Source organism: Anolis sagrei, chromosome 10 (assembly GCF_037176765.1).
Source record: "Anolis sagrei isolate rAnoSag1 chromosome 10, rAnoSag1.mat, whole genome shotgun sequence".
NCBI lineage: Eukaryota > Metazoa > Chordata > Lepidosauria > Squamata > Dactyloidae > Anolis > Anolis sagrei.
Window position 1 is genome coordinate 14,790,241 of NC_090030.1, and position 13,530 is coordinate 14,803,770.

General features: G+C 42.9%; 1 protein-coding gene across 1 annotated transcript in view; it reads right to left on the reverse strand.

Moving 5' to 3' along the window:
- Positions 1-6,107, reverse strand: part of LOC132762973 (endothelin receptor type B-like) — a 31,524-nt gene extending 25,417 nt beyond the window's left edge. The window contains exon 1 of the mRNA XM_060756251.2: positions 5,837-6,107. The gene's annotated coding sequence lies outside the window, so the exon portion shown is untranslated. The remainder of the gene's footprint in view (positions 1-5,836) is intronic.
- Positions 6,108-13,530: the final 7,423 nt, after the last annotated feature.

Genomic DNA, 13,530 nt, shown 5'->3' on the forward strand with positions numbered 1-13,530 from the left:
TCAGTCAGGTGGAATGGGTCCAGAAATTGATAACAAAGACCTGGTAGGAAAAATAACGAAGCCATTTCACTCCATCCTGCTAGATCCCAAATGCCAACCTTCCCAAAATTGCTTTTTGCATGTGCTCTGTTGCTTGGTATAAAATTGTAATTATGATTTTCTGAAAGCAGATAGATTTTGGGTTACCTGGAAACAAATTTCTGACCTTTAAGCTGGTTACGTCCAAACCGAACCCTCTCTTTCCCCCTTTTGTTTGTTTTGAATTGATCACTGCCACGCCATCTTACGTTTTTCATCATTTCCCTTGGAGCCCATGGTGGCGCAATGAATTAAACCTTGTGCTAGCAGACTGTTGACCAACAGGTCAGCGGTTTGAATCCAGGGAGAGTGGGTTGAGCTCCCTCTGTCAGCTCCAGCCCCCCACGTTTTACCTCCCACAAGGATGGTAAAACATCAAACATCTGGGCGTCCCCTGGGCGACATCCTTGCAGACAGCCAATCTCTCATACCAGAAGTGACTTGCAGTTTCTTAAGTCACTCCTGACATAAAACAAATCATTTCCCTTCAAGCTTCACTTGATTCTTGGTTGGATAGTGGAAAAGAAATAAGTGGTGGCTTTTAGTCATGAGAGGGTCTTTAGACTGGAGGAATAACAAAACCTTCCTGCCTGGAAGATCAGAAAGTTCAACAAGGGCAGTAGAAGGACCACAAAAATGGCTAAACCTCTGAGGAATCGGCTCAGAAAATATTCACCAAAGCAAAATCTAAGAGGAGGCAAACCTGCTCTGTATACATGGCAGGGCTTTAGCTTTGCTTCAGAACTGTGGTTCCCAATGTTGGTTTTCTAGATCAGTGGTTCCCAACCTGTGGGTCCCCAAATGTTTTGGCCTTCAACTCCCATAAATCCTAACAGCTGGTAAACTGGCTGGGATTTCTGGGAGATGTAGGCCAAAACACGTGGGGACCCACAGGTTGAGAACCACTGTTCTAGATGCTTTGTATTTCCGTTCCCAGAAGCCCCAGATGAATTGGCCAACAGTCGGGAATTCTGGGAGCTGAAGTCCAAAATACCTGGAGGACTAAAGGTTTGGAAACACTTACTCCCACTGCTGACAGCTTCCATGTTTGCCTGGCATACAGCTATGAGACAAACATTAATTGGGACTGTCTCTTCCAAATTGCCACAGTGGCTTTCTCAATATGTCAGATTTCATCCCACTTTCAATATTCTTTGCCTTGCTTCAGTCTACGTACTTGAAAATTTAGTACTCTTAGAAAGATTTCCTATATGTTGGAGCAACAGATTTTCTTATTTACAGACAGAACAATTTGTTCTTAGTTCAGTTTCTATTTGCCGACAAAATCCCTTGTTGGCAAAGACCTGTGGTCTCCTTTGTGGTGATGATCACTGGCACCTCACCACAATAGAGACCACAGATCCTTGCCAACAAGGGATTCTGTTGCTTGGACTTCAGACAGCCAGGACCACTCACATGTTCTTTTTGGATCTAATGTGTACAACCTTGGACTGGTTTGGTTCCTCCTTTGTGTCTTCAGTGTTCCCTACTTTGCTCTTGCCACTTTGGAATACATGCAGCCAAAAGAAGAACTTCTGGATTACTGCCATCTGGCATATTATTCCAAATTATATTCCAAATTAACAAATTCAGGACACAGTGTGAACATGATGGACATACACCACTGAGCCAAATTTGCCCCACTGAGGACCTACTTGGCTCTTACTCCTGGAATTAATGCCCATGAACTCTGAGAAAAGCAAAACCAAACCAGCATGGTAGGAACCCAATTAATCCATGCTGTCTTTCTTATCTAAGAGTTCATTGACACGGAGATTATAATCCAGACTAATTTTGTATCTGCTCCTGGTTAATCGCACAATGTTTCTCCACGTCTGGTGTTTATTGCAGGTTAAACTGTCTTTGCCCTGAAGCCAAAGCTTTTTTTTTTAAACTTCAGAGTCCCCTGTAACTTTGGGGCAGTAGGGATGGCAGAACTGGGTCTGAATTAGACTGGTCCATTGTCCAAATGGGCCACTGCCACCATCCCATTTTGCTTGAGCTCATCAGAATGTTCTTGTCATCGCTGTAACCAGCCATCTATAGAGTTCCATATGGATTCCTGGCTGTGGTGGGCACTCCAAACTGACATCAGCAAAAGCTCTTGAGCAACTAGAAAGAAGATGGAGAGACCGGCTCCCTCTTGCTTCCCAGTCACAAGGGTGCCTCTGATGATGTGAATATGGGGTGCCTGCAATGGCTAGGAGCTCACATGGAGCTCTACAAACAGCTAGGAGATACAATACTAATATTGAAGATGAGGTGATATTCCAGTGGAATTTATGCAGTCTCAGCCCAACTAGACTATGCAGACTCCAACCTGCTATTGCAGTGGGTTAGGAAGAATTGGTGGTATTATTATTATTATTATTATTATTATTATTATTATTATTATTATTTGATGCACAACACAATTAGTACACAGCAAACAAGATCGCTATGCTGGGTTTTGTATTGGATCACACGTCAGACACTTCCCAAGTATCTAGGACTATGTGAAGTATTGATGAATAATGCATGCAGATCTGAATAGAGTGGCCTTTTGCAATTGACAGATAATAATAATAATAATAATAATAATAATAATAATAATAATAATAATAATCCTGTTGTGAGAGAACTGGCCACCTGCAAGGACATTGCCCAGGGGACGCCCGGATGATTTTGATGTTTTTATCATCCTTGTGGGAGGCTTCTCTCATGTCCCTGCATGAGGAGCTGGAGCTGATAAAGGGAGCTCATCCGCCTCTCCCCAGATTCGAACCTGCGACCTGTCGGTCTTCAGTCCTGCCAGCACAGGGCTTTAACCCACTGCGCCACTGGGGGCTCATAACAGGATGCTCCTGACACGACAAATAATAATAATACTAATAATAATAATAATAATAATAACTTTATTTATATACCGCTCCATCTCCCTGAGGGGACTCAGAGTGGTTCCCAGGTAACATCACTAAACATACAAAGTAAAAACAACATAACCATAAAATTAACAAAACAAAATATAAGCATAAAAATTGACGTCATAACACACATATATTAAAAGTAATCCTGCTTGTTCAAGGCAATTTAAAAATTGAAAAATTTAAATTTTTTAATTGCTAATTTTGTCAGTGCTGATTGTTTTTAAGTGCACGCCAAGGTCTTTAGGCACTGCACCCAGTGTGCCGATCACCACTGGGACCACCTTGACTGGCTTGTGCCAGATGTCCAGGGTGGGAGAAAGAACTATTGTCTGTTGGAGGCAAGTGTGAATGTTGCAATTGGTAACCTTGATTAAATGCTAATCATTTAATTAAATGCTAATCAAGCTGGCCAACTGCAACATTTTCCCACTCTGGACATTCCACAGATATATAAACCTCACTTGCCCAGTTTCCAACAGACCTCACAACCTCTGAGGATGCCTGCCATAGATATGGGTAAAACATCAGGAGAGAATGCTTCTGGAACATGACCAGGCAGCCTGGAAAACTCACAGTAACCCAATGAAAACAAATTCAGGACAAACAGAAGTTTAGATGATGGCTTGCTGGACATCAACTATATATATTCCCACTCATCTTATTTATTGTCCTTCCCATTCATTTTTTTAATTGTTCCCTTCGAATTGACCAATTGCACCCCACTCTGGATCATTCTATATTCCCACTACTTCCACAACCTTCTTTCCTTAACATTCCATATACTAAGTACTTTCTCTTCTCTCAAATTTTAAATGTGCTTCACCACACTATAAAACAATAATATTCCTATGATAGATTGACTTGGGCATGAACTGGACCAAGTGAAGATTATTTCCTTACCTTTTTCACCCTGACAAGGCTGATGCCATTATTCATCATCAAGACAACTTTGACTTATGGTGAACATGAATGAAAGAACTCCAAGAGCCTTGGTCATCCATGGACCTTCTTGAGTCTCACAAACTCAAGGCTGCATCTTCCTTTATTGAATCAGAGTATCTATAATATGGTCCTTTCCTTTCCTTCTACCTTACCAACCAACTAATGCAGTGTTTCTCAACCTTCCTAACGCTGCGACTCCTAAATACAGTTCCTCATGTTGTGGTGACCCCCAACCATAACATTATTTTCGTTGCTACTTCATAACTATTTTTGCTACTGTTATGAATCGGAATGTAAATATCCAGTATGCAGGTTGTGTTTTCATTCACTGGACCAAATTTGGCACAAATTCCTAATATGCCCAAATGTGAATACTGATAGGGTTGATTTTGTCATTTGGGAGTCAAAGTTGCTGGGATTTATAGTTCACCTACAATCAAAACATTCTGAACTCTACCAACAATGGAATTGAACCAAGCTTGGCACACAGAACTCCCATGACCAACAGAAAGCACTAGAAGGGTTTGGTAGCCATTGACCCTCAGTTTTGGAGTTGTAGTTCACCTACATCCAGAGAGCACTTGTGGACTCAAACAGTGATGGATCTGGACCAAACTTGGCATGAATCCTCAATATGCCCAAATGTGAACACTGGAGGAGTTTGGAGAAACAAGACTTGACACTTAGGCATTGTAGTTGCTGGGATTTATAGTTCACCTACAATCAAAACATTCTGAACTCTACCAACAATGGAATTGAACCAAACTTGGCACAAAGAACTCCCATGACCAACAGAAAGCACTAGAAGGGTTTGGTAGCCATTGACCTTGAGTTTTGGAGTTGTAATTCACCCACATCCAGAGAATACTGTGGACTCAAACAATTATGGATCTGGACCAAACTTGGCACGGATCCTCAATATGCCCAATTGTGTACACTGGTGGAGTTTGGGGAAAATAGACCTTAACATTTGGAAGTTGTAGCTGCTGGGATTTATAGTTCACCTACAATCAAAATCTTTCTGAACTCCACCAACAATGAAATTGAACCAAATCTGGCACACAGAACTCCCATGACCAACAGAAAATACTGTAATGGTTTGGTAGCCATTGACCTTGAGTTTTGGAGTTGTAGTTCACCTACATCCAGAGAGCACGGTGGACTCAAACAATGATGGATCTGGACCAAACTTGGCATGAATCCTCAATATGCCCAAATGTCAACACTGATGGAGTTAGGGGAAAATAGGGCTTGACATTTGGGAGATGCAGTTGTTGGGATTTATAGTTCACTTAGAATCAAATTGCATGCTGAACTCCACCAACGATCGAATGGGGCCAAACTTCCCACACAGAACATCCATGACCAACAGAAAATATTGTTAGGTTCTTGCGGGTTTTTCCGGGCTATAGAGCCATGTTCTAGAGGCATTTCTCCTGATGTCAGGAGAAATGCCTCTAGAACATGGCTCTATAGCCCGGAAAAACCCACAAGGACCTAGTGATTCCAGTCATGAAAGCCTTCGACAATACAGAAAATATTGTGTTTTCTGATGGTCTTTGACACCCCCTCACGACGCCCCCCCAGGGGTCCCGACCCCCAGGTTGAGAAACACAGAACAAATGTATGTTCCCAAAAGTGAATCCCAAAGGCTACACAGACAATTAAGGAACTACGCTGTCCAAGGTGGCAGAATTACACAAAAGTGTGCAGAAGCATTTTCCACAAGCAGAACCCTCTCTGCCATGATTTAATCTTGTAACCAGAAAGCCTGATTCATCCTTACAGCCTGGCAACATTTTTCCAAGTCGGTCTATAATAACAGTTATGAGGGTATACAGTATTAAACTCTTCAAATGATAAATTGCAAATCCTGTTGGGAAATGCTGTTTTGAGAATATTTTACTCACCTTTGCAGCCTGAATTAAAGGAGATGCTCTGTATATTGGCCTCATTCACACCAATGTTCTCTTTTGGATATCCGGCACACCAAGCTGGGTGGCTCAGAGATCAAAACAATGCAGATCTAACTATTTCCTGTTGCTGGTCTACTGAAGGAGCTGGTGCGGTCACTGGCGAAATGCTTCTAAAAAGGACTGGGGAGTTATTATAAAGGATCAAATGAGCCTGTCCCCCCTTCTAGATTCAGGCAGCGCAGCCAATGGGCATGAAACCCAAAGAAGTCAAGGAAGGGAACAGGGCAGACATAGAAATGTTGTCACATGGGGGAAGCAAATCATAAACAAGTTGTGTGCTTCAGGCAGAGCGCAGTTGGAGGAAGGAGCGGGTGAAGGCACAAAGGGGCCCCCATGTAACCATGAAAGCATTTGGGTCGATGTTTGATGTTCTGGAGCTCAAATCCATCCTTTCCAATTGGTAACTAAAGCTTTTAGAGGCAATGCAAATTCTTTGATCATTTCGCTATATGAATGATCAAAAGTACACATCGGCTGGGGCTCATAATTTTGGGGGAGATACACATATTGAATTGCAAGGCCATATATATCTATATCTATATATCTATATATCTATATAGATATATAGATATATAGATATATCTATATCTATGGAGCACATGCATTTTAAGGACCTTCATCATCTCCTATAAGCTAAACACTAATGCTTTGGGTTGCTGTGAGTTTTTCAGGCTGTATGGTCATGTTCCAGTAGGCTGTATGGCTGTATGGTCATGTTCATGATGTTTCACCTGCATCTGTGGCAGGCATCCTCAGAGGCCTGCCAAAAGTGGAGTGTATATATATCTGTGGACTGTCCTAGGTGGAGGAAAGAAACTATATATACACACATACACACACACTGGATGCAGTGCCTAAAGACACACAGACACACACACACACACATATATACATACACACACACACACATATACACACACAAATGCATATACATATATATTGTCAGGTTTTACAATGTATTGTAATGTAATATAGCTGAGTCATGCACTGCTAACAGGCGTCTATTGGAAATGCTGAGTCATACATTAACTGTATATAGAACTTCATTTGGGGAATGTGTTCTGGCCTAGTCCAGGTGATTGTGAATGATGTAATCCTTGGTCTGAGTTGAGTCAATGAGTTGGGAACCAATCAGAGATTGCTATGTATAATTGTATAGAATTGTATATAAGGAAGTCATGTAGAGTGTATACTCTCTTCTTGTGCTGTGATGTTGTTCGTCGAAGGCTCTATGTAATTGATTAAAAGAACCTGTCTGCTAAGACAAGATATAACCATGTGCTCTGGTAAGTTTGTAGTGTCATCTAGATTGGAGGGGAAAACAATAGTAAAACTGACAATGGCCGGGCATGTGCTCAAGTGTCTGTAAAAGAGTTCCAGAGTCACTGCAGTTTGTGGGAGCAGTTGACTGAAAATACTGTGCAGGAAGAAGATATTGGAAAATGCTGAAGTTGTGCAACTGATCTGCTGCTGAATTGTGAAATTAATCTCAACATATATATACATATGCATATACATACACATACACACATACAGATACACACACACACACTGCTTTTTGAGTGTCGGACAACAGCTCTGGAGACCCAAGGGCCATGGTAGTGCAATAGGTTAAACTGTTGAGCTGCTGAGCTTACTAACCTGAAGGTTGGCAGTTTGAATCCACAAGATTCCCACTGTCAGCCCCAGCTCCTGCCAACTTAACAGTTTGAAAACATGCAAATGTGAGTAGATCAGGAAGGTAAAACGGAGCCTCATGCAGTCATGCCTGCTATGAGATCAGGAGGTGTCTATGGACAACGTAGGCTCCTTGGCTTGGAAATGGAGATGAACACCTCCTCCAGATCCAGGGATGAGCACTGCCTCCATAACCGGAGATGGAAAGGGAAGCCTTTGCCTTTGACTGTGTATTTGTGTTTCAAAAGCATTGAATGTTTGTCTGTGTCTGTATATATATCCTGGAATCTGCTCTGAGTCCCCTCAGGGAGATAGGGCGGAATAAAGTACTGTTGTTGTTGTTGTTGTTATTGTTATTGTTATTATTATTTGAAACACAACAAGATTAGTACACAGCAAACAAGATCACTATACTGGCTGTTGTATTGGATTACATGTTGAATACTTCCCAAGTATCTAGGACTATGTGATGTATCGGCGAATAATGCATGCAGATCCAAGTAGGGTGGCCTTTTGCAGCTGGCAGATGGTAATTTTGTCAGTGCTGATTGTTTTTAAGTGCAGGCCAAGGTCTTTAGATACTGTACCCAGTGTGCTGATCACCACTGGGACCACCTTGACTGGCTTGTGGAAGAGTCTTTGCAGTTTGATTATTAATGTTGTTGTTGTTATTAGAAACACAACAAGATTAGTATGGAGCAAACAAGATCACTATGTTAGCTGTTGTAGTGGATCACACTATGTGTCTAGGACTATGTGATGTATTGGCGAATAATTCATGCAGATCCAAGTAGGGTGGCCTTTTGCAGCTGACAGATGGTAATTTTGCCAGCGCCAATTGTTTTTAAGTGCAGGCCAAGGTCTTGAGGCACTGCACCTAGTGTGCTGATCACCACTGGATCCACTGTGACTGGCTTGTGCCGATTGTTGTTTTTGTTATTTCCCCTGCCCCAAATTATTTATTGGACTCCTCAATCTTGGCAGACGAGACTGAGGTTCCAATAAGTCACCCATATATGATGCATTTTTGGATGCTTGGCCATCAGGATGATCCATTTGATTTCTAGGTCCTTGTAAACAGTACAAGCAAGAAGTCCAAGATTAAGATCAAATAGAAGGGGAAGAGGGTCACTTTGGGAGACATGGAGATGTCTTTGCAGATACGTATCCCAAAAATTACCTTTGACTCCAAGTTTTTAAGCCGTGCAACTTCTCAACTCCAACATGGACACTTCCAACTGGCTGAGCAATAACACTATATAACCACATTTGAAAAAAGAACCTGGTTTGAAAGTGTTATTCTTATTTAATTGTGTGGTCCTCCCTTTGAAAGTAGTTTTCCTACTCTGGAAACCTCCTTTTTGTGGCTGCCACAAACTAGGTTGATTTGCTCGAGACGCTATGAGATATTCATTGAAAAACTAGCACAAAATGTACTATAGCAGGATGTCCCGTAAAAACAAAAATTTTGCAGTTTGATAAACCTTTTCCAAGTTTTTATGACAGAACCAATTGGGAAATAGAATTTATTACCCAGTAACAAAAATCATGTTACATAGTGTAATACTTTCAAACCTTTCCCTGTAGTTGGGTGTACTATATGCGTATACTATATATAACAGGCTACTTCTGGTGCTGTGAACATGGAAGTGAATCATGTTCAAATAATGCATCAAATATACTGAAAGCTCCCATTCTGAGAGAGAAATCCCTTGTAACGTGTCACGGAACATACCATTTATATGTCTCTGAATGTGAAAGGATTGACTGAGCCATCTGTTGCCAGTGGCCAACTAGCCATGTTCCAGCGTTAGCCAGATCCCTCAAAGCAACAATTGTTTCATGAACAGTCCCCCAAGAAAGCTTGACAAGTCGAATTTGCTCCACTATGAATGAAATCTTTCTTCTGACAATGGGAAGCTACTCCCTCCATCAGCACCCAACTTTGCTACAAGACTTGTTTTAAAAAAAACACAACTATGGTGGTGGGATGGGGCATCAATGTAAATGTATTCCTAGCTATCTCCCAGGGCTACTTCAATGAACAACCAAATAGCCTGAGATCCTGTCAGGGCCCCTTGGCTTCATTTTGTCATGTAGGGTGTTTCAGATATAGTCATTAATGATTCCCAGGGCACACTGACACTGTAGAACTAATGCAGTTGGGTGCCATTTTAACTCTCGTGTCCCCATGCTGTGGAATCATAGGAGTTGCAAGTTTTAAGGTCTATAGCAGTGGTTCCCAACCTTTTTTTGACCAGGGACCATTTTGACCAGGGACTACTTGACCAGGAACCACTTGTACCAAGGACTACTTGACCAGGGACCACTTTGACCAGGGACCACTTTGACCAAGGACCACTTGATAAGGAACCACTTTGATCAGGGATCAACTTGACTAGGGACAACTTGGCCAGGGACCACTTTGAACAAGGACCACTTGACCAGGGATCATTTTGACCAGGAACCACTTGGCCAGGGATTCCTTGACTGGGGACCAATTTGACCAGGGACCACTTTGACCAAGGAGCACTTGACCAGGGACCACTTTGACCAGTGATGACTTGACCAGGGACAACTTTGACTAGGGACAACTTTGACCAGGGACCACTTTGACCAGGAACCACTTTGACTAGGAACCACCTTGACTAGGGACAACTTGGTCAGGGACCACTTTGAACAAGGACCATTTGACCAGGGAACCCTTGGCCAGGGACTCCTTGACCAGGGACCATTTTGACCAGGGACCACTTTGACCAGGGACGATTTGACCAGAGACAACTTTGGCCAGGAACCACTTCACCAGGAACCACATAACCAGTGACTACTTGACCAGGGAACACTTGACCCAGGACCACTTTGACCAAAGACCACTTTGACCAGGGACCATATTAACCGCTGAGCTGCTAAACTTTTTGACCCAAAGGTCGCAGGTTTGAATCCGGGGAGCGGCATGAGCTTCTGCTGTCAGCCCCAGATTCTGCCAACCTAGCAGTTTGAAAACATGCAAACATGAGTAGATCAATAGGTACCGCTCCAGGGGGGGGGGGGGGGAGTAACAGGGCTCCATGCTGTCATGTTGACTACATGACCTTGGAGGTGTCTATGGACAATGCCGGTTCTTCGGCTTAGAAATGGAGAGGACCACCACTCTCCAGAGTCAGACACAACTGGACTTAATGTCAGGGAAAACCTTTACCGTTACCTTATTTTTAATGTCCTATTTTTACATTTTTCCTTGCTTCCAAATACGAATTGGTTCATGGAGAAGGACCTGATAATGTTGGCTACACATTCTAAGACCCTTTCTGCACTGCCAAAGTAGATAATCCACATTATCTGCTTTGAACTGGATTATATGAGTCTACACTGTCATATAATCCAGTTCAAATCAGATAATCTGGATTGTATATTGCAATGTAGAAGGGGCCTAATGGTTTTCATATGATGCAGTTGACTTGTGTAGGTTCCTGGACCCTTGTTTTTCTCGGTGAAAAAGGGGAAATCAGGATCTCCTTTGTGTGACACAGAGTGTTAACTGATGGTTAAGGAAACTGTCCAGCCAAAACCAGATCAAGTTAAACTGTTGATGAGTTTGAATGGCAATCTAAGAAAAGAGGAGAAAAATATAGAGAAGCTGAGAGGACAGATATGTTATCTGAAACCAATAGCATTTGGTCTGCCATCAGTTTAGATGAGAAATATTGGTCTATGATGGAGCGTGGAGGCAGAAAGTAAACATTGTGTAGTGGGAAAGGGGGTGGGTGTGACGGTCAGATAAGTCATCAATTATTGCTTATGAGATTTTTAAATTTTGTTGTGGGTTTCTTTCCCTTTGAGACAGAGGCAGAAGAAGAAAATCCCACACCCTTTGAGCCAGTCACATGTGGTTAGTAAACCAGAACTGAGTGCTATATCTTGAAGACATACTGGAAAATTCCTGCCTGCTAGTTCAGGCTACGCAGTTATAGTATTTTGATACTACTCTAACTAATCCATACCATGGAATCTGGGGATTTGTGTGGCATTGGCTTCCGAGTCACTGGCACCACTCCCTGCCATCCACATAACTCCTTGCAAGTGCTTGGTCATTGCCCTTAGCCCAACTTTGATACTACTCTAACTAATCCATACCATGGAATCTGGGGTTTTGTGTGGCATTGGCTTCCGAGTCACTGGCACCACTCCCTGCCATCCACATAACTCCTTGCAAGTGCTTGGTCATTGCCCTTAACCCAACTTTGATACTACTCTAACTAATCCATACCATGGAATCTGGGGTTTTGTGTGGCATTGGCTTCCGAGCCACTGGCACCACTCCCTGCCATCCACAGAACTTCTTGCAAGTGCTTGGTCATTGCCCTTAACCCAACTTTGATACTACTCTAACTAATCCATACCATGGAATCTGGGGTTTTGTGTGGCATTGGCTTCCGAGCCACTGGCACCACTCCCTGCCATCCACAGAACTTCTTGCAAGTGCTTGGTCATTGCCCTTAACCCAACTTTGATACTACTCTAACTAATCCATACCATGGAATCTGGGGTTTTGTGTGGCATTGGCTTCCGAGCCACTGGCACCACTCCCTGCCATCCACAGAACTTCTTGCAAGTGCTTGGTCATTGCCCTTAACCCAACTTTGATACTACTCTAACTAATCCATACCATGGAATCTGGGGTTTTGTGTGGCATTGGCTTCCGAGCCACTGGCACCACTCCCTGCCATCCACAGAACTTCTTGCAAGTGCTTGGTCATTGCCCTTAACCCAACTTTGGTCAACCAGGAAGGAGGGGGCAGAGTGACCTCCTCCTCCTTGTTATTGTTGATCATACAAGTGGCTCATTCAGACATAAGCAGATGCAACTGCAATGACCAAATGCCTGCAGGTAACTCCTTGGCTAGTGTCAATGTGGGAATGACCCATTCCCTCTCCCTGCTGTGTGAGTTGGGTCAAAACGGACCTGGTTCAACTGTCCAGATGGCCACGAAGCTACATGAAACTCTGAAGCAGAGGTTTTCAAACTTCTTCATCCACGGAGCCCTTTTTGAAGCAAAAGTTTCTCATGGAGACCCAAGAAATGTTTATATCTTATAAAGGTTTCTCCTCGACATCACACACACACACACACACACACACACACACACACAAGGGAGCCAAGATGTTAGGCTAAATAAAGGTAAAGGTTTTCCCCTGACATTAAATCTAGTTGTCTAGTCTAGCATCAGGATTGTGGTGCAGCTGGCTGAGTGTCAGCTGCATTAAGATCACTCTGACCAAAAGGTCATGAGTTTGAAGCCAACCCGGGTTGGAGTGGGTTTCCAACCAATTGTGTAGCCTGTTGTCGACCTTTGCAACCCCAAAGACAGTTGCATCTGTCAAGTAGGAAAATTAGGTACCACTTTGTGTGGGGAGGCTAAATTAACTAATTAATGAGGCCATAAAAAAGACTCCAGCAAAAAGCACTCCAGCAAAGCATGTGTGGAATGTGGAAGTCCTTCATCAGTGTTGCAGATGGACAATGGAAGCGACAGCTCCCCTGGCAGCCAGAAAAAGTTGTATGTCAATTGGCATTATGTTGTATGTCAATTGGCATTGAATGTTTGCCATATATGTGTACACTGTAATCCACCCTGAGTCCCCTGCGGGGTGAGAAGGGCGAATATAAATACTGTAAATAAAATAAATAAATTGTGTCCAGCTCTCGGGGTTGCTGCTCATCTCCATTTCTAAGCTGAAGAGCCAGTGTTGTCCGTAGATGCCTTCTTGATCATGTGGCCGGCATGACTGCATGGAGCACTGTTACCTTCCCACCTGAGCAGTACCTGCCATGTTTAATCAATTGTTTTTAATTAACTGTTTTAATGTTTCTAATGTATTTGTTTATGATGGTAATTACATCGTATGGTGCTTGTTGTGAGGCCGCCCTGAATCCCCCCCCCCCAACCGGG